General features: G+C 43.9%; 1 protein-coding gene across 3 annotated transcripts in view; it reads right to left on the bottom strand.

Annotated features, from left to right (window-relative positions):
• The window catches only part of ZBTB8A (zinc finger and BTB domain containing 8A), a 55,859-nt gene that overhangs the window by 23,761 nt on the left and 12,908 nt on the right, over positions 1-19,190 (bottom strand). Inside the window, exon 2 of one of the 3 annotated variants that reach the window (XM_077763509.1) lies at positions 5,866-6,134. The exons of 1 other annotated variant lie outside the window; for it this stretch is intronic. The gene's annotated coding sequence lies outside the window, so the exon portion shown is untranslated. Of the gene's footprint in view, positions 1-4,172; positions 4,257-5,865; positions 6,135-19,190 lie in introns of those variants that run through there. One more of the 3 variants, XM_077763511.1, reaches the window with a different exon arrangement.

The following is a 19,190-nucleotide window of genomic DNA, read 5'->3' on the forward strand; positions in this document are numbered from 1 at the left end:
GGTCTGTGCTGTCAGCACAAAGCCAGACACAGGGCTCGATCTCACAAACCGTGAGATCATGACCTGAGCTGAAATCAAGAGTTGGAGGTTTAACTGATTGGGCCACCCAGATGTCCCTGGGGGCATCTTTCGTTCTCATATTTGGTCTTTCATCCTCATCCTCTGAAATCACTTCAGAGCCATAAAGGTGACATGGGTGTCTTGCTATTCACAAGAAGACTCTTTCAACCACAGCTGAGTTTATGTTAATGAGGTGACTCTTGGAAGTCCCCTAAGATGGGAGCGGGGGTGGGGTGGGGGGCGTGTGTGTGCATGCTAGGGGAAGCGACCATTACATTAGATTCATTAGACTAGAGGGTTAGAACTTTCAGTCCCTCCCCATGACCTCTAGAAGAGGGGAGGAGCTGGAAATTGAATCAAGCACCAACAGCCAATGATTTAATCAATCACACCTATGTACTGAAGTGTATATAGAACCCCAGAAGGACAGGGTTCTGAGAGTTTCCAGGTTGGTGAACCAGAATGCATCCACTGGTTGGCCCCAAGCTCCATGGGACAGACGTTCCTACATTTGGGACCTTGCCCTATGTATCTCTTCATCTGGCTGTTCAGCTGTATCCTTTAATATCTTTTGTAATGAACTGGTAATCTGGTAAGTAAACTGGTTTCCTTAATTCTGTGAGCCACTCTAGCATAAACTATGCGAACCCAAGAAAGGGGTGAAGCACAGGTAACAACCTGGACTAGTGATGGGCATCTCAACTGGGGGCAGTCTTGTGGGACTGAGCCCTTAACCTGTGAATCTGATGCTATCTCCAGGTAGACAGTGTCAGAACTGAGTTGGATTCGTGTTGGAGAATTGCTTGATGGGGGTGGGGGACCCACACATCATAGTGGGGCATAGCTCTCTCTCACAACTCCTCAGCTTCACCACTATGTTACTCAATTCTGCCACTGGCGCAAAAGCAGCCATAGACAAGAGGAGACGCAATGGGTAGGGTAGTGTTCTAATAAAGTTTTATTTACAAAAATCACCACAGGCTGCTTCTTTTTGCCAACCCCAACCCTAGTCCCAGAAATGCCTTAAGCTCTATCTATCCTTGGACTTTCCAGTTACTTGACCCAATAAATGTCATTTTCCTTAAGCCAACATGAGTTGGCTTTCCTTTTATTTGTAACCAGAGAACCCCATTTTATAAGTTATTTCTGAAGATGCTGAATTCTTTGATAAGCTAACTTCCATCTACTTATTAGTACAGCTTTTCTTATTTTTTAGATTTTTTTAGTGTTTTATTGATTCTTGAGAGAGAGAGAGAGCACGGGCAGGGGCAGGGCAGAGGGAGAGGGAGACACAGAATCTGAAGCGGGCTCCAGGCTCTGAGCTGTGGGCATAGAGCCCGATGTGGGGCTCAAGCCCATGAACTGCGAGATTATGACCTGAACCGGCTGGACACTTAAACAACCGAGCCACCCAGGAGCCCCAGTGCAGCTTTTCTCTAAAATCTACTCCTGATTATGAAAGGGATTGAAACTGATTTCATAGAGGAATGATTAATTGATATCCAAGACATTGCCAGTTCTTTTTCAGACATGAAAGTGTTGTGTAAAGTTTTAGAGAAAAGGTAATTCCTTGGAGGAGAGTGGTTTTTGTTTAGTTTAAATTTCAGTAAGATTTTGCTTTCTAGGTGATCTGTAGACATTCCACATGGGCACCAGTATTGTTAAGTGTTGCAAACGGTAGTCACTCTGTGCAAATTTATTTTTTTAATTGTTTTTAAATGTTTTATTTATTTCTGAGAGAGACAGAGAGAGAGAGAGAGAGAGAGAGAGAGAGACAGCGTGAGCAGGGGACGGTCAGAGAGAGAGGAAGACACAGAATCCGAAGCAGGCTCCAGGCTCTGAGCTGTCAGCACAGAGCCCGACGCGGGGCTCGAACCCACGAACCGCGAGATCATGACCTGAGCCAAAGTCGGACGTTCAACCAACTGAGCCACCCAGGTGCTCCACTCTGTGCAAATTTAAACAGGCGCCTGAGAGTTGATAGGGGAGATGTTTAACAGGGAAAGCAAAGTTGAAAATTGTCTCCTGACTGGAGAGACCCGAACACTGCCTTTGACAAGTAGAAGGAGGAACAGAGGACCTCTGAGAGAGAAGGCTGAGGCTGGGCGGAATGAACAGCAGCGGACTGTGTCAAAGGACAGTCATGAGACTATTCCCTCAAGTGAATAGTTGCCACGTTGGCAGCTGAATCCCCAGTGCCATGTTCTCCAGTCCTGAAAGGAGGCTCTAATTCCAAGATAGGATTAAGAGTAAGTTGAAGAGGCTGAGTGAGGGGCGCCTGGGTGACACAGTCGGTTGAGCGTCTGACTTCGGCTCAGGTCATGATCTCACGGTTCATGGGTTTGAGCCCCGCATCGGGTTCTGTGCTGACAGCTAGCTCAGAGCCTGGAGCCTGTTTCAGATTCTGTGTCTCCCTCTCCCTCTGTCCCTCTCCCACTCGTGGGGGAGAAGAGAACAATCAAGGGTGACCCCGAGGTCTACGGCACGGTACTGGCAGAGTGGAGGTGCCGTTTACTGAAATGGGGAAGACTAGGAGAGGAACCTGTGGGGACCCGTCTCTGCAGCTCAGGTTTGGACATGTTAAATTTAACATGTCCTGTTATCGATCCAACAGGAGATGAAGGGTGGGCGGTTGGATATAAGAGCAGAGTTGAGGGAACAGGTCCAGGCTGGAGATGTGAACTGGGAATCCGCATTTGGATGGTATTTAAAGTCATGAGACTAGATGTGGTTACCAAAGGAGGCAGGCCACGTAGAAGAGGTGAGTCCCTGGCCCTCTGACATTTAGGGACTAGGAGGATGAGGAACAAGCGAAGATACCAGAGGAAAACCAGAAAGCCAGGAAGACATCCCGGAAGTGAAGAAAGTGCTTCAAGGAGACGGGGCAGTCGGCTGTGTTCGTTTTAGTAAGTCAAGGACTAAGAGTTGACCACTGGATGTATCAGTGGTGTGTGCTGTGTGTTCACATGTGCGTGTGAGCACGTGTGGTGTGTATGTGAGTGTGGCGTGCATGTGTGCACCTATTGTATGTGCATGTGTGTACGTGTGTATCTGTGTCTCTGTCTGTGCTGGGGTGAGTTTCAGGGAGAATAGGATGAGAGGAGCGAGTACATATGACTCTTTTCACAGAATTTTGCTCTGGAGGGAAAGAATAGGCAGATAGTGGTAGTAAGGAGAGGTGGCATCAAGACTGAAGAAGAATTTGAGTATTCTGGAAAGAAACAAGTCACTGAAGAAATAAATTTCCAGATGAGGCAGGGAGGAATGAGACTGAGAACACACTAAAATGGTTATTGTTGGAAAGGATTGGTGAGGCGTAGGAGGACAGGGTACCTTCTTCTTGAGAGAGAAAGAGATCATGAAAAAGTGTACAGATCTCTAAAGGAAGGAGATGATATCGGGGCTCATTTCCGATGCCTCTGATCTCTACGTAAAATAGCATTATCTGTGAAAACGACGAGGATATGGCAAATGTGGTAGATTTACAGTAGTTAATATAAACATGTATATCTGATGTTTAATCTACTCTGATTTATGCTTTCCTCTTAAATCACAAGATTAAAGTATAACAGCATGAGCCCAGCTTACAGCATAGTAATACTCAGTAAATATTTAAGGGATTTCTGCTGGTGAAACTGTTCAATGGATACACTACAGCAACTGACAAGCAGGAGAAACTGCCTTTTTTCTTTAAACTACCCATCTATGGCTGAATACATTTGTTCTTTGCCCTTGTAAGGAAGCAGGGGCTTTATAACTAAGACAACTGATTTTGGTTTCTCTACTGGTTATTTACCTATTGTTTTTCAGCCCCCAAACTGCCTTTTTATATTCTACTCTGTTCTTTTTTTCTGATTTTCTAAAAATGTTTATTAATTTTTTGAGAGAGAGAGACAGAGCACAAGCAGGGGAAGGGCAGAGAAAGAGGGAGACAGAATTTGAAGCAGGCTCCAGGCTTTGAGCCATCAGCACAGAGCCCGACGCGGGCCCTGAACTCACGCACCGTGAGATCATGACCTGAGCCGAAGTTGGATGTTTAACTGACTGGGCCACCCTGGCGCCCCATATTCTGCTCTGTTCTGATGGGGCTGAGAGTCTGCAAACTATCTTACCCAGGATCTGTCACCAGCTGGCTTCCTGCGGGATATATACAATGACACTCGGAGGGCCGGAGGAAGAGGGAAACTTCCTGCTCTGGCTCTCACGGTTGCCGGTGGTTGCTGTAGCAGCAGTGGGGCAGCAGGATTCTGGGCTACAGCAGCTCAGGCAGATGCGGAATCTTTCTGGTTGTTCCAGCTTTGATGGATGTGGTACCTCTTCAGCGGATCCTGGACTGACTGTCTCCCTGAAAGTGCAGCAGCAGGTATATGCTCATGGGCTCCAGCTTCTAGGGGCATTAGCAGCCTGTGATCCCTCAGGATCATTTCCTTCTTTTGTTTCCCCAGCCCCATCCTCCTTTGTGCTCTTCCACACCTTCCCACACCTGTGTGATTTCCAGTACTAAATTATCTTTGTCCGGAATATCTAGAATGGCTTCTGTTTTCTGGATGGGACTCTTACTATATAAGCTGGGTAACAGAAAAGGTCCCAGGAAACAGACTCTCTAAAATAGGGTTTGGGGATTGGTTTGCTGACTGTTTTGAGCTTGAACGGAATGATGGCTTTACTGCCAATGAAAAATGGAAATACTGGCGATCCATGTCCTGTGGTGGCATTTATGATTACTTATCATCATTTGCTTAGGATGAGGTCCTATTGAAGCCAACACTTTGGGAGACCAAATGGCTGCTGCATTTCAACATGACATTAGTAATGATGACTACAAGGACTCATCAGGTGAGCTGCTTCCTGGAGCACCGGCAGAAAGGAAATGACAAGCTCCAAGCTTTAAACTCAGCTTGGGGCGCCTGGATGGCTCAGTCGGTTAAGCATCTGACTTTGGCTCAGATCGTGATCTCATGGTTTGTGGGCTCGAGCCCCACATTGGGCTCTCTGCTGTCAGCCTAGGGCCCGCTTCAGATCCTCTGTCCTCTCTGCTCCTCCCCCACTCACGCTGTCTCTCAAAAATAAATATTTAATGAGGTGGCTCAGTTGGTTAGGCATCCAACTTCCGCTCAGGTCATGATCTCACGGCTCAGGAGTTTGAGTGCCGCGTCCGGCTCTGTGCTGACAGCTCTGAGCCTGGAGCCTGTTTTGGATTCTGTGTCTCCCTCTCTCCCAGCCCCTCCCCTACTCACACTCCGTCTCTCTCAAAAATAAACAATCAAAAAATTAAAAATAAATAAATAAACATTCAAAAATGTAAAACTCAGATCAACTGTTAGAAAACCAGAGAACTTTGACAGTGGCCTTAAAGGAATCTCTGTGAAGCCACAGTGTAGATATAGCTAAAAATCAGACACTAAATGTAACTGTATGGGTTGTAACTTACGTTGATTTTACATCTGACCAAGTCTCTTACATGTTTGGCACTGATTGTGAAAGAGACCCTGGGACTGGGAACATTTCAATAGATGCAGACACTCTGAGAACCTTGAACTGCTAAATTCCCAAGAGTCTCTCTTGCCAGCAAGCAGCCTCTCCTTTGAGGAGACTAGCCTTCCCTTTCCTGAAGACTCTGTAATAACACACCTGAGGGAACTACCTTACAAGAGGGTGCCAATTTTCCTCCAGACACATCTCACCACCCCTCATTGCCACGGACCATAACCAGGATCAGCATTTCCCAGCAGGATAATGAAAAAATATCACGTGGGAGGAGATAATTTATAAAACCAAAAATACTGCAAGCGTTTTCTAATTTACCTTGGCAGACACGGGAATATGTTCAGTGATGGATTCTGAGGGACGCCATGTTGCAACAGGCTGGATTTATTCGCTGCACTGGATTTTATGTGTTAGTTCAAACACTTGGGAATGGCTCTAAAAATCTGTTTCAAGGGCAGATCACAACTTGAACTCAAGGGTGGACTATATTCGATGAAGCTGAGATGCCAGAATTCCTGCCATAATGTGAAGGGAGAAACCCAGATGTCCAGACGACACTTCCTTCACTAAGATATTGCAGCTGTCACCTATAGGATGGAAATGACAAAGGGAGATGTCTTCACTGAAATGGGGATGATGAGATTCCAGAGTGGCAAAGGCCAAGCGACAGTGGTTAAATGCCTGAGACAATGTGTATACAATTACCATATATACAGCAGGGGTGGGTCTTTGGCAATGGCTGGTTGACCATGTTGTCTCTAAGAATTATCCAGATGAACAGCTTCCTAAACTCTTAAATTGATCTCTATAATCAAAAACCCAACTAACAAACAAATGCAAAAAAACCCCAAATAAACAGAAATTCCAGGTTTCTTGGGCAAGAATCTGACTTAGTTTGCCATACGGGGGCATGACAGCGTGTCATATATACCACAGACCTAAACCAATGTACAGACCTGGATTTGTTGAACCTTTGATCAAAGAAGGATAGATACTATACTACCACAAGTACATACTGGAACATTTCCTCCATGTCTCCCTCAGAGAGACCTGAGATAATATCCTGGTAAATAATGTCCTACTAAATGAATGTAAATGAAATCACGTACTCGGATGACTGAAGACTGGGAAAGGGTAATATCTAGACCCTCCAGGGATTGCTAGATATTTGTTCTGAATTGATGTTAATCCCTGGGTACCCAGAACAGCATTGCAACCCACCAGTCCAAGCAGGAGCTCATCAAGGTCAAGCAATAAATGGGGTTCTGGCATGAGTCTATGGCTATCTCCTCAGTTTCTAACGTACAGTTCTAAAAAGGAATTGGCAGGAAGCCCCACATTTGCCTCCTGATCACAGTGTGAGGGCTATTATTGTAAGAAGGAAGAGTTCTTAACTTCCTCTCCCTACCAGAACAAACTAAAACAACACTGTATCTCGAGAGGATATGCAGAGATCAATGCCACCAGCAAGGGCTTGAAAGATACTAGGGTGGTGATTCCTATCACTTCTGCATTTAATTTCCCATGTGGCCTCTGCAGGAGGTGGATGGGTCTTGGAGACTGACTGTAGATTACAGTTACTTAGTCAATGAGTAATTCTAATTGTAGCTGTTGTTCCAGATGTGATCTTTTCCAATGGAACAAATCAGCATAGGAGCTGGCACCTGTTAGATACAGCTGTTGACTTGGAGAGATGTTTCTGACTCTCTAATGGATTAGCAAGACACATGAGCAGCAGTTTGCTCTTAACTGTCAGTGACAACGGTTCATGCATTTACGATATCACGCTGACTGAACACAATGAACAAAAAGCAGCAGCCATCCTAGGTACTTCAGTAAGACATCTGCATGCCAGAAGGCAGGAGACAAAGACCCTGAAGACTGAGGGTCCTGCCTCCTCGCTGAAATGTTTAGGGGTCACATGATCTGGGACAAGATGGGATTAGCCCAATATAAAGCGAAAGACACACTGTTCTACCTAATGCCACCCACCACAAAAAGGGAGACAGCAAGCTGGAGGAATCTTTTGGTTTGGAAGCAAGACTATGCCTCACCTAGGGGCTATTCCAACCCATACCCTGAGTAACTCATAAGATGGACAGTTTCCATTGTGGCCCTACCGCAGAAGGCCGAGGCTACAGAGCAAGTTGCTCTGTTACGTAGACCTTATGACACGGCAACTCCATGGTGTTAGAGGATGCTTTACGGCGCCAATGGCCATCCCCAGTAGGGGAATTAAGGCCCTTAGAATTTGGGAGAAAATCCAATACTTCTTGTATTAGCATTCTCCAGAGAAAGGGAACCAAAAGAATGCACACGTGCGCGCGCGCGCGCACACACACACACACACACACAGACGTATATATAAAATTTATTATAAGGAATTGGCTCAAATGATTCTGGAGGCTAACAAGTCCAAGAATCTGCAGTTGGCAAGCTGGAGACCCAAGGGAACTGATGGGGTAGTTCCAGTCCAAGACTGAAGGCCTGAGAACCAGGAGAGCCAATGATGTAAATTCTAGTTCAAAGGCTGGCAGGCTTGAGACCCAGAAAGAGCCAATGCTTCAGCTGGAGTCCAAAGGCAGAATAAAACGCAGTGTACCAGCTTGACGTAGTCAGGCAGGAGGAAGTAGTTTCTTACATGGGAGAAGATCGGCCCTTTGTTCTATTGAGGCCTTCCACTGATTGGACGAGGCTGACCCACATTAGGGAGGGCAATCTGCTTTACTATCAGTTTCAATGTTAAATGCATCCAAAATCATTCTCACAGAATCACCCAGAATAATGTTTGACCAAATTACCAGGTACCCTGTAGACTAGTCAAGTTGACACATAAAATTAACCATCATACCTCTCTACCAAATAACTATTCTCCTTTTCAAAAAGAGGGGCGCCTGGGTGGCTCAGTCGGTTAAGCGTCCGACTTTGGCTCAGGTCATGATCTCACGGTTCGTGAGTTCGAGTCCCGTGTCGGGCTCTCTGCTGACAGCTCAGAGCCTGGAGCCTGCTTCAGATTCTGTGTTCACTCTCTCTCTGCCCCTCCCTTGCTCATGCTCTGTCTCTGTCTCAAAAATAAATAAAACTATAAAAAAAAAAAAAGCTTTTGGAATGTCACCAGACCCGCTTATTAGAGCTTGATGCCTGACCATGGACATCAAGTGGCTATGTCTGAGTTGCCTATTATGGGTGTTACTGATGCATCAAATTATACATCTGGGCATGCGCAGGAGCACTTCATCACCAAGATCAAAGGTTATGAACTGAACAGGTCCTGCGTCCACAAATAAGTTCACGAGCAGGGGGCCCACGCCACAGCTCCCACTCCTAGTACACCGCTGCTTTCCCACCACTCACACATACAGCTGTTGGGTACCCTGAACTGGCTGACTGAGGAAGAAAAAGTTACAGCCTGTTTTACAGACGATTCTGTAAAATATACTGGCACCAGCAGGAAGTGGGGGGCAGAAATATCATAACTCCAATCGGAAGTGCCCCTGAAAGCCACTGGGAAGGGAAGTCTCTCCAGTGACTATCTGGCTGTCCACTTTGCCTCGACAAAGAGACAGACACAGGCACAGGTTTTACCTTGATCCGTGGACAATGGCTAACAAGTTGGCCAAACGATCAAGGATTTAGAAAGAATTGGATAGAAGGATTGATGGACATGTGAGGAAGAGGCATGTGGAGAAAAGGCAGGGGGGATATGCCTCTTGGAGTGGGCACAGAGTATAAAGTTTTAGGGCTCAAGCGAATGTTTAATAAAGGGTGCCCAGTGCAGAGGAGGTTTTCAGAAATCAGGTGGACAACGCAGCAACTTCTTACTTGACACATCCCCAAAAGCAATGGAATCAAGAGCAAAAATAANAGGGGAGGGGGGAGATGGGCATGGAAGAGGGCACTTGTGGGGATGAGCACTGGGTGTTATATGGAAACCAACTTGACAATAAACTATTTGTAAAAAAAAGAAAAAAAAGAAAAAAAAAAGAAATCAGGTGGACAAGATGATCTGTTCTGTGGCTGTCAGCTAGCCTCCTTCCCTGGCTGCCATGAAGCTTGCCATGTGCTCTGCCACCCAGAAGCGGCTCACCTGATAAAATGGTAGACTAACCAAGTGAATATTCCATTATGACCCATCTGGGGGATGAGAGCCTGAGAGATAGGGGTGTTACCCAAATGGATATGGTTGGAGTGTCTGGGTGGCCCAGTCAGTTAAGCAGCTGACTCTTGATTTCAGCTCAGGTCATGATCTCATGGTTCGCTGAGATCAAGCCCTGAGTTGGGCTTGGTGTCCATGCTGACAGCTCACAGTCTGCTTGGGATTCTTTCTCTCCCTCTCTTTATGCCTCTCCCCCTTTCGTGCATGTGCACTCAATTTCTCTCTCTCAAAATAAATAAATAAACTTTTAAAAAACCCTGCAAATGGATATAGTATATGCTTTTAACCACTGACCAATACATAATACTATTTTTTCCATAGCTAGAATACTTACTTCTAGAAATCAGGGGATGGAATTGCTTTCACTTTTATCTCTAATAACCCATTTACAGAATTTTTGCTTTCTGTCCCTGCCAAGGACTTAGCTCCCAAGGCAGGAATGCTTCCAGCAGGGAAACATCACATGATTCTAATAAATTTGATTATGGCTGACCTAGAAGAGGAATTAACATCACCCATTTTGGGCGTGGGTGAGGACTTTTTTTTTTTTTTTGGTACAAAGGATAGTTACATAATTTAAAACAGACTCGTGAATTTATTTAGAATTTTAAAGATGAGAAGAGTGATGTATATAGATGTCAAGCTGTCCAGAAGGTGGACTGTGCTGGTCATGTCGTCTCTCAGCTGAACATCTGCCCTGCTCTACTCTACTCTCTGATGGAACTGGAATTCTGCAAATGACATTTCCTGGGCTTCCTTCCTTGCAGCTGGCTTCCGGTTCAATCCTTTTAATAGGAAGCACTGATAGGAGGTCAGTAAAAGGAAAAGAAGTTTCCTGTTTTACACTTGGTGTTAGCCAAAAGGCCAAGAAGTGATAAAAATGTCCTGTTTGGGGCAGTGGGGAGGCAGCGGGTGGCTGCTGGCTGGTGTAGTGGCATGGGGTACGTGATTCTGGACTCCAAAGCCTTTCTATCCTTCGGACTTTCCATTGCTGACAAAAGTGGCATCTGTTTGGCAGATCCAGAACTGACTGTGACAGCATCAACCACACAGCAGCCAGCACAGGCTAGTGGGCTCCAGGTCGGGGGCACAGCAGCTTCTGATGTATGACTGGAATCCTTCTCGCTCCCTCTGGGCCCTCCTTTCCATTTTGCTGTTCTGGCCCTTCTTAGACTTTTGGAACCAATTTCATATATTAAATTCCCTCTCTCTGAAATACCCAGAGTGGTTTCTGTTTCTGAGTAGATTCTGAACTGATAACATTTCTAGGACCAAAAATAGATAAATCAGCTGTCGAAGGAAAGGCTCTATCCCAAGACGTGCGCTTCTGGACAAGTGACATATAATCTTTCCTCTCAGTGTCTCTCTTACCTTTTATTTCTTAGAAACAATTGTACCCAATTAGAAACTGCATTTATTTTTGTTCTTAACTTCTTTAAGCAAAAATTTTTTTCAATGTTTTATTTATTTTTGAGAGAGAGAGAGAGACAGCGTGAGCAGGGGAGGGTCAGAGAGAGAGGGAGACACAGACTCCGAAGCAGGCTCCAGGCTCTGAGCTAGCTGTCAGCACAGAGCCCGACATGGGACTCGAACCCACGAACCGTGAGATCATAACCTGAGCTGAAGTCGGACGCTTAACCGACTGAGCCACCCAGGCTCCCCTCTTTAAGCAAAATTGTAAACGCTCACCAAAGCAGAATAGATAATATAAGGAGTGCTCAGGTATGTACTATCCAGCTTTAACACTGATCAGTTTCGCTGACTTTCTGTCTCCTCTCTGCCCCCACTTTTCTCTCCAGAATAGTTAAAAATAACATCACAGGCATTAAGTCATGTCACCCATGAGTTTTCAGGTGTACTTTTTTTACATGATCCTCTTTCCATGTCTGTTATTATACTTGGGCCTCTGTGATCTTCTGTGTACACAGCATGCCTCTCTTCCTCAGCACAGGATTCTTCTTTTTCTTTTGGGCACTGCCTTCCACAATTTGGGGCTTCTGTTCCTTGCTGGCCTCACTGACCCCCCTGGACACATGACCAGGCTGGTCAGTCTGAGTCCTGCTTTGGTTGTGTCATGGAAGTTAGAGAATGAAGGTCTCACTACAGGCCTAGAACTACAAAAAGTTGCCTCCAACAAGTGAGAACCCCACCTGAGAGTGATGCTAACTCGGGGGAAAGCCAGACAAAACTGTTTTAGACACACTCCTGGTACCATTATTCTAACTTCTAGACCCAGCTGTGCCTAAAGCCAATGCTCTGTCTAGATTTTTTGTTACGAGACCCAATAAATTTCCTTATTTGAGTTTTCTATATTTGAGTTTCTATGATGTGACCAAGAATCATTTATTCCTGATTTATGCCACTTTCCAAGGCTGCAACTGCAGCCCATTCAAGAATAGTCTATTTAGGGGTGTCTGGGTGGCTCAGTCGGTTAAGCGTCCAATTTTGGCTCAGGTCATGATCTCATGGTTCGTGAATTCGAGCCCCGCGTCTGGCTCCACACTGATAGCGTGGAGCCTGGAGCCTGCTTTGGATTCTGTGTCTCCCTCTCTCTCTCTGCCCATTCCCCACTTGTGCTCTGTCTCTGTCTCTCTCTCTCAAAAATAAACATTAAAAAAAAAAAGAATAGTCTATTTAGCAGAGAGAGGGGAGCATGGGTGGCTCAGTTGGTTAAACATCAGATTCAGCTCAAGTCCTGATCTCAAGGTTCGTGGGATTGAGCCCTGTGGCGGGCCCTGCACTGACAACATGCTCAGGATTCTCTCTGCCCCTCCCTCGCTCACGTGGGCACATCTGTCTCTCTCTCTCTCAAAATAAATAAACATTAAAAAATACTAACGGAGGTGGCTGGATGGTTCAGTCGGTTAAGTGACCAGCTTCAAAATTTTTTTTTAATGTTTTATTTATTTCTGAGAGAGAGAGAGACAGCGTGAGCAGGGGAGAATCAGAGAGAGAGGGAGACACAGAATCCGAAGCAGGCTCCAGGCTCTGCGCTGTCAGCACAGAGCCAATGTCGGGGCTCGAACTCAGGAACCGTGAGATCATGCCCTAAGCCGAAGTCGGACGCTTAACCGACTGAGCCATCCAGGTGCCCCTAAGTGAGCAACTTCAGCTTAGGTCATGATCTCACGGTTCCTGAGTTCGAGCCCCGACATTGGCTCTGTGCTGACAGCTCAGAGCCTGGAGCCTGCTTCGGATTCTGTGTCTCCCTCTCTCTCTAATCCTCCCCCACTCGCTCTTGCTCTCACTCTGTCTTTCTCTCAAAAATAAATAAGCGTTTAAAAAAATTAAAAAATATTTAGCCAAGAGAACACATTTTTTTTTAAAATATTTATTTATTTCTAGGAGAGAGAGAGAGACAGCGTGAGCAGGGGAGGGTCAGAGAGAGAGGGAGATACAGACTGAAACAGGCTCCAGGCTCTGAGCTGGCAGTCAGCACAGAGCCCGACGCGGGGCTCGAACCCATGAACCGCAAGATCATGACCTAAGTGAAAGTCGGACGCTTAACCGACTAAGCCACCTAGGCGCCCTGAGAACACATTTTTATAAGTGGGAACATTAACTTAATGTAATCAGTGTGATTTAGGTGACCATATCGCTGAAGCATAGTTTCTGGTGTTGCTATATTGCACTTGTTTTTCCCTCCATATCCGCTGAAGTCCTGCTATCCCACAGGCAAAGTTTCCTTCAGCTTGATTCATTCACACTTGTGATCATTTCTTTGCAGGCTACCATAACTTTTATGATACCTTCCACGATGTCAGAAGTCTTCCACCAATCTCTAATTAAAAGCTGATGAGTTTTTGGAAGGTGTTTCCCTGACTCAAGCCACTGTAAAACACCCATTTCAAATGCAAAGTAATATTTGTTGTGTTTAAAGTCTCACAGTCACTTTAGCCTTAACACTTGCATACCTGTGATACGTCATAATGGGTCAAAATCATTCAGCAAAACGTGAAATAATAATAGGGGCACCTGGGTGGCTCAGTTGGTTAAGCATCTGACTTCAGCTCAGGTCATGATCTCCCGGTTCGTGGGTTCGAGCCCCACATCAGGCTCTGTGCTGACAGCTAGCTCAGAGCCTGGAGCCTGTTTCAGATTCTGTGTCTCCCTTTCTCTCTGACTCTCCCCTTCTTACGCTGTCTCTCCCTCTCTCAGAAATAAATTAAAAAAAAAAAAAAACGTGAAATAATAACAGAAGGTGAGACCATGGCCTACGAACACAGACAGATTAGTGAGGTCTCCCAGACTCAGGAACAAACAATCTGTTAAATCAGTTCTCATTAGAGCTACCTGTGTTGAACTGGCTCACTTGCACACAGATCCTTGAGCACTTGTGAAATAATGTGATTTCCAGAAGTGGGGTTGCTGAGTGGGTACACAGATTACCTCCGCAAAACATCGTATCAATTTATCTTCACCAACACCATTTGATAGTGTCTTTTTCCTCCAACACTTTCATTAACTCCAGATATTATCCTTTTAAAGTCCTTTCCCATCTACCCTTGGAGGAAAATATCAGGAAGATATTAATAACATTATTTAACATTGTCCTGGAAGTACTAGCCAATGAATTGGGCAAGATAATTAAATATACAGTATGAATACTAGAAAGGATGACACAGTCATCAATGTGTCACCAATGTTATCAATGACACAGTTATTGATATTGCAGGTAATATTACGCAGCTTCAAAAGTGGGGCTCCTGGATGGCTCAGTCCATTAAGCGTTTGGCTCTTGATTTCACTTCAGGTCATGATCTCAGGATTGAGACCTGCATCAGGCTCCACACTGACTGCAGAACCTGCTTAGGATTTTCTCTCTTCCTCTCTCTTTGCCCCTGTGCCACTTGTCCTCTCTCTCTCTAAAATAACTTTTTAAAAAACTAATGCAAAAGTAAAATTAGAAAACTATTTTCCTGGATTTTTTTTTTTTTATTTTGGAGACAGAGAGAGAGAGATAACATGAGTAGAGGAGAGGGGCAGAGGGAGAGAGAGAGAATCTTAAGCAGGTTCCACATTGAGTGCAGAGCCCGATGTGGGGCTTGATGCCACAGTCCTGGGATCATGACCTGAGCCAAAATCAAGAGTCAGATGCTCAACCGACTGAGTCATCTAGGTGCCCCTAGAAAACTATTTTCTAAAGTAAAATTCTTGGGCTTTTGCCATGTTGGAGTAACTGGAACTAGACTTGGCATTCTGCTATAAACAATTAGAAAACTGAATAAAATAGATGAGAATGTTCATAGGCAATATAAAACAGGAAAAGTGGAACCATGATCTCTGAGAGAAGGGACTCAAATGAAGTAAGCTAATCACTACGGCTTTCTGGATACAGGGAGGGGAAATCAAAAGGGATGGAACAGGGGTGCCTGGGTGGCTCAGTTGGTAGGGCATGTGACTCCTGATCTCAGGGTTGTGAGTTGGGAGTCCCATGTTGGGCGTGGAGCCTATTCAATTAAAAAGAAAAAACGGCGGGGAGAGGGAGAGAGGGTACATCACAGACTGAACAGAGTTAGTGTTCCTGAGGGCTGTGGTACCTGGAAGTTGTAGGGTAAAGTGGCAGAGGAGGCATCTCCACAGGCAAAGAGGTCAATAAACCTGTATTTTACCTCTGTGCTGAACACTAATCCATGCAGGTGTAGTATAAAACTTAAGGAGTCTCAGTAAAAAACTACCTTGGGCAGAAAAATTCCCAGAGCTCACAAGGAGTTAGAAGACAATTGAATTTTGACCAGCCCAAGTAAGAATTCTTTGCTGAAAACCCAGGGCATTAAGTAGAGAGCCCAGAACAGTAACACCTTAGTAGAAAAACTGACTTAACTCAACAGTATTCTAGAACTGCCCCGAAAGCTCAAAAATAGGCCTCAAATCATCAAACTGATCCCTTAACAACTAAACTAACAAGTAATCCAAAATTTGAAAGTCTTTAAAGACAACAAAATTCAGACCCTCAAAAACACTTTACTTTGTCCATCATTCCACCAAAAATTACTAGACATATGAGAAAGAAAAAAAGAAAAAGAAAGGTCTTGCTAAAATCAGAAGAAAAATTAGTTATTAGAAACAGACCCAAAAGGGGCGCCTGGGTGGCTCAGTCGGTTAAGCAACCAACTTCGGCTCAGGTCGTGATCTTGCGTTCTGAGAGTTCAAGCCTTGTGCAGGGCCCTGTGCTGACAGCTCAGAGCCTGGAGCCTGTTCAGATTCTGTGTCTCCCTCTCTCTCTGACCCTCCCCTGCTCATGCTGTCTCTTTCTCTCTCTCAGAAATAAATAAAACGTTAAAAAAAAAACCTTTTTTTTAAGTTTAAAAAAAAAAGAAAGAAACAGACCCAGGAATGAAAGAGATGTTAGACTTAGGAAACAAAGATGTAAAAACAGTTATTATACATATACTTAAAATGTATAGAAAAACATGAAAACATTGAGATATAAAAATAATCAAGTAAAATTCTTAGAAACAAAAAATACAATATTTGAAATAAAAAATTCATTAAATGGGCTTAATAATAGCAGGTTATGGCAATCCCTATCAAAATAACACCAGCATTCTTCACAGAGCTAGAACAAACAATCTTAAAATTTGTACGGAACCAGAAAAGTCCCCGAATAGCCAAAGCAATCTTGAAAAAGAAAACCAAAGCTGGAGGCATCACACTCCCAGACTTCAAGCAGTATTACAGGCTGTAATCATCAAGACAGTGCGGTACTGGCACAAGAACAGACACTCAGACCAATGGAACAGAACAGACAATCCAGAAATAGACCCACAAATGTATGGCCAACTAATCTTTGACAAAGCAAGAAGGAATAGCCAATGGAATAAAGACAGTCTCTTCAGCAAATGGGGCTGGGAAAACTGGACAGCGACATGCAGAAAAATGAACTTGGACCACTTTCTTACACCATACACAAAAATAAACTCAAAATGGACGAAAGACCTAAACATAAGACAGGAGGCCATCAAAATCCTTGAGGAAAAAGCAGGCAAAAACCTCTTTGACCTTGGCCGCAGCAACTTCTTAGTCAACACATCTCTGGAGGCAAGGGAAACAAAAGCAAAAATGAACTATTGGGACCTCATCAAAATAAAAAGCTTCTGCACAGTGAGGGAAAGAAACAATCAGCAAAACTAAAAGGCAACTGACAGAATGGGAGAAGATATTTGCAAATGACATATCAGAAAAGGGTTACTATCTAAATTCTATAAAGAACTTATCAAACTCAACACCCAAAAAACAAATAATCCAGTGAAGAAATGGGCAAAAGACATAAATAGACACTTCTCCAGAGAAGACATCCAAATGGCCAACCAACACATGAAGAAATGTTCAACTTCATTCATCATCAGGGAAATACAAATCAAAACCACAATGAGACACCACCTCACACCTGTCAGAATGGCTAACATTAACAACTCAGGTAATGACAGATGTTGGCGAGGATGTGGAGAGAGAAGAATCCTTTTGCACTGCTGGTGGGAATGCAAATTGGTGCAGCCACTCTGGAAAATAGCATGGAGGTTCCTTAAAAAATTAAAAATGGAACTACCCTACAACCCAGCAATTGCACTACTAGGTATTTATCCAAGGGATACAAGTGTGTTGTTTCAAAGGGACACATGCACCCCAATGTTTATAGCAGAGCTATCAACAATAGCCAAAGTATGGAAAGAGCCCAAATGTCCATCGACGGATAAATGGATAAAGAAGATGTGGTGTGTGTGTGTGTGTGTGTATATATATATATATATATATTAAAATGGAGTATTGCTCAGCAATCCAAAAGAATGAAATCTTGCCATTTGCAACTATGTGGATGGAACTAGAGGGTATTAGGCTAAGGGAAATTAGTCAGAGAAAAACAAGTATCATATGACTTCACTCATATGAGGAGTTTAAGATACAAAACAGATGAACATCTGGGAAGGGAAGCAAAAATAATATAAAAACAGAGAGGGGGACAAAACATACGAGACTCTTAAATACAGAGAACAAACTGAGGGTTCCTGGAGGGGTTATGGGTGTGGGGACGGGCTCAATGGATAAGGGGAATTCAGGAATTTACTCCTGAAATCACTGTTGCACTATATGCTAACTAACTTGGAAGAATATTTTTTTTAAATGTTTTATTTATTTCTAGGAGAGAGAGAAAGAGAGAGAGACAGCGTGAGCAGGGGAGGGTCAGAGAGAGAGGGAGACAGACTCTGAAACAGGCTCCAGGCTCTGAGCTGGCAGTCAGCACAGAGCCCGACGCGGGGCTCGAACCCACGAACCGCGAGATCATGACCTAAGCGAAAGTCGGACGCTTAACCGACTAAGCCACCCAGGCACCCCGGAAGAATTTTTTTTAAAAAATAATAGCAGGTTATGAATGGTAGAAGAACAATCCATGAATGTGAAGACACAGCAATGGGAACTATCAGGTATGGAAGAAAAAAAGAGAGAGATTGACAAAAATGAACAGAGCCTTCGTGACATGTGGAACAATATCAAATAGTCTAATACGTAATTGAAGTTTGGGAAAATGTAGAGGCAGAAAAAATATTTGAAGAAAAGATGAGAAACAGAAATATGCTTTACTATACATCAGAGGTTGACAAATGAGTATTTTTTGCCAAAAGGCAAAAAAGGCAAAATAGTAAGTACTTTTTTAGGTTTAGACGCTAATGGTCCTTGTTGCAACAATTGAGGTCTGCCACTCTAGCACAGAATATGCCATAATGAACATGTAAATGAATGGCTGTAGTTTTACTTATAAAAGCAGATAGGGATCCAAACTTGACTCTAAGGCTTTAGTTTGCCAAGCCCTGTTATATATGAAGTGGTGTAATATGTTATGAGTAATAAGTAAGATGCACATTGTATAAGGGATAATGCATATACTGTAACATCTAGAGCAACCACAAAATCTAAAACAAAGAGATTAAGCTAATAAGTTAATAGTGAAGATAAAACAGAATACAAAAATTACTCAACATTCTTTAATGAGGATAAGGATAAGGAAAAGTCAGGATAAGGAAAAGTCAGGAAAACAGAGGAAAGAAACAAAGACAGATCACATAAACAGAAAACAGGAGGATGGTATATTTAAATCCAACTATGTTGATAATTATATCAACTGCAAATATTCTGAACTACACTTAAAAAGATTATCAGACTGGATGAAACATGACCAGTCAAATATATGCTGTCTATAGGAATGCACTTTAAGTATAAAGATACAGATGTTAAAAGTAAATAAACGTAGGGATGCCTGGGTGGCTGAGTCAGTTAAGCATCTGACTTTGGCTCAGGTCATGATCTTGCAGTTCATGAGTTTGAACCCCATATCAGGCTCTCTGCTGACAGCCCAGAGCCTGGAGCCTGTTTTGGATTCTGTGTCTCCCTCTCTCTCTGCCCCTCCCCTGCTTACACTTTGTCTCTCTCTCTCTCAAAAGCAAATAAACATTAAAAAAACTTTTTAAGCAATCAATTGTTTAAAGAAGTA

The sequence above is a fragment of the Crocuta crocuta genome, unplaced genomic scaffold (assembly GCF_008692635.1).
Source record: "Crocuta crocuta isolate KB4526 unplaced genomic scaffold, BGI_CrCroc_1.0 scaffold214, whole genome shotgun sequence".
Classification (NCBI taxonomy): Eukaryota; Metazoa; Chordata; class Mammalia; order Carnivora; family Hyaenidae; genus Crocuta; species Crocuta crocuta.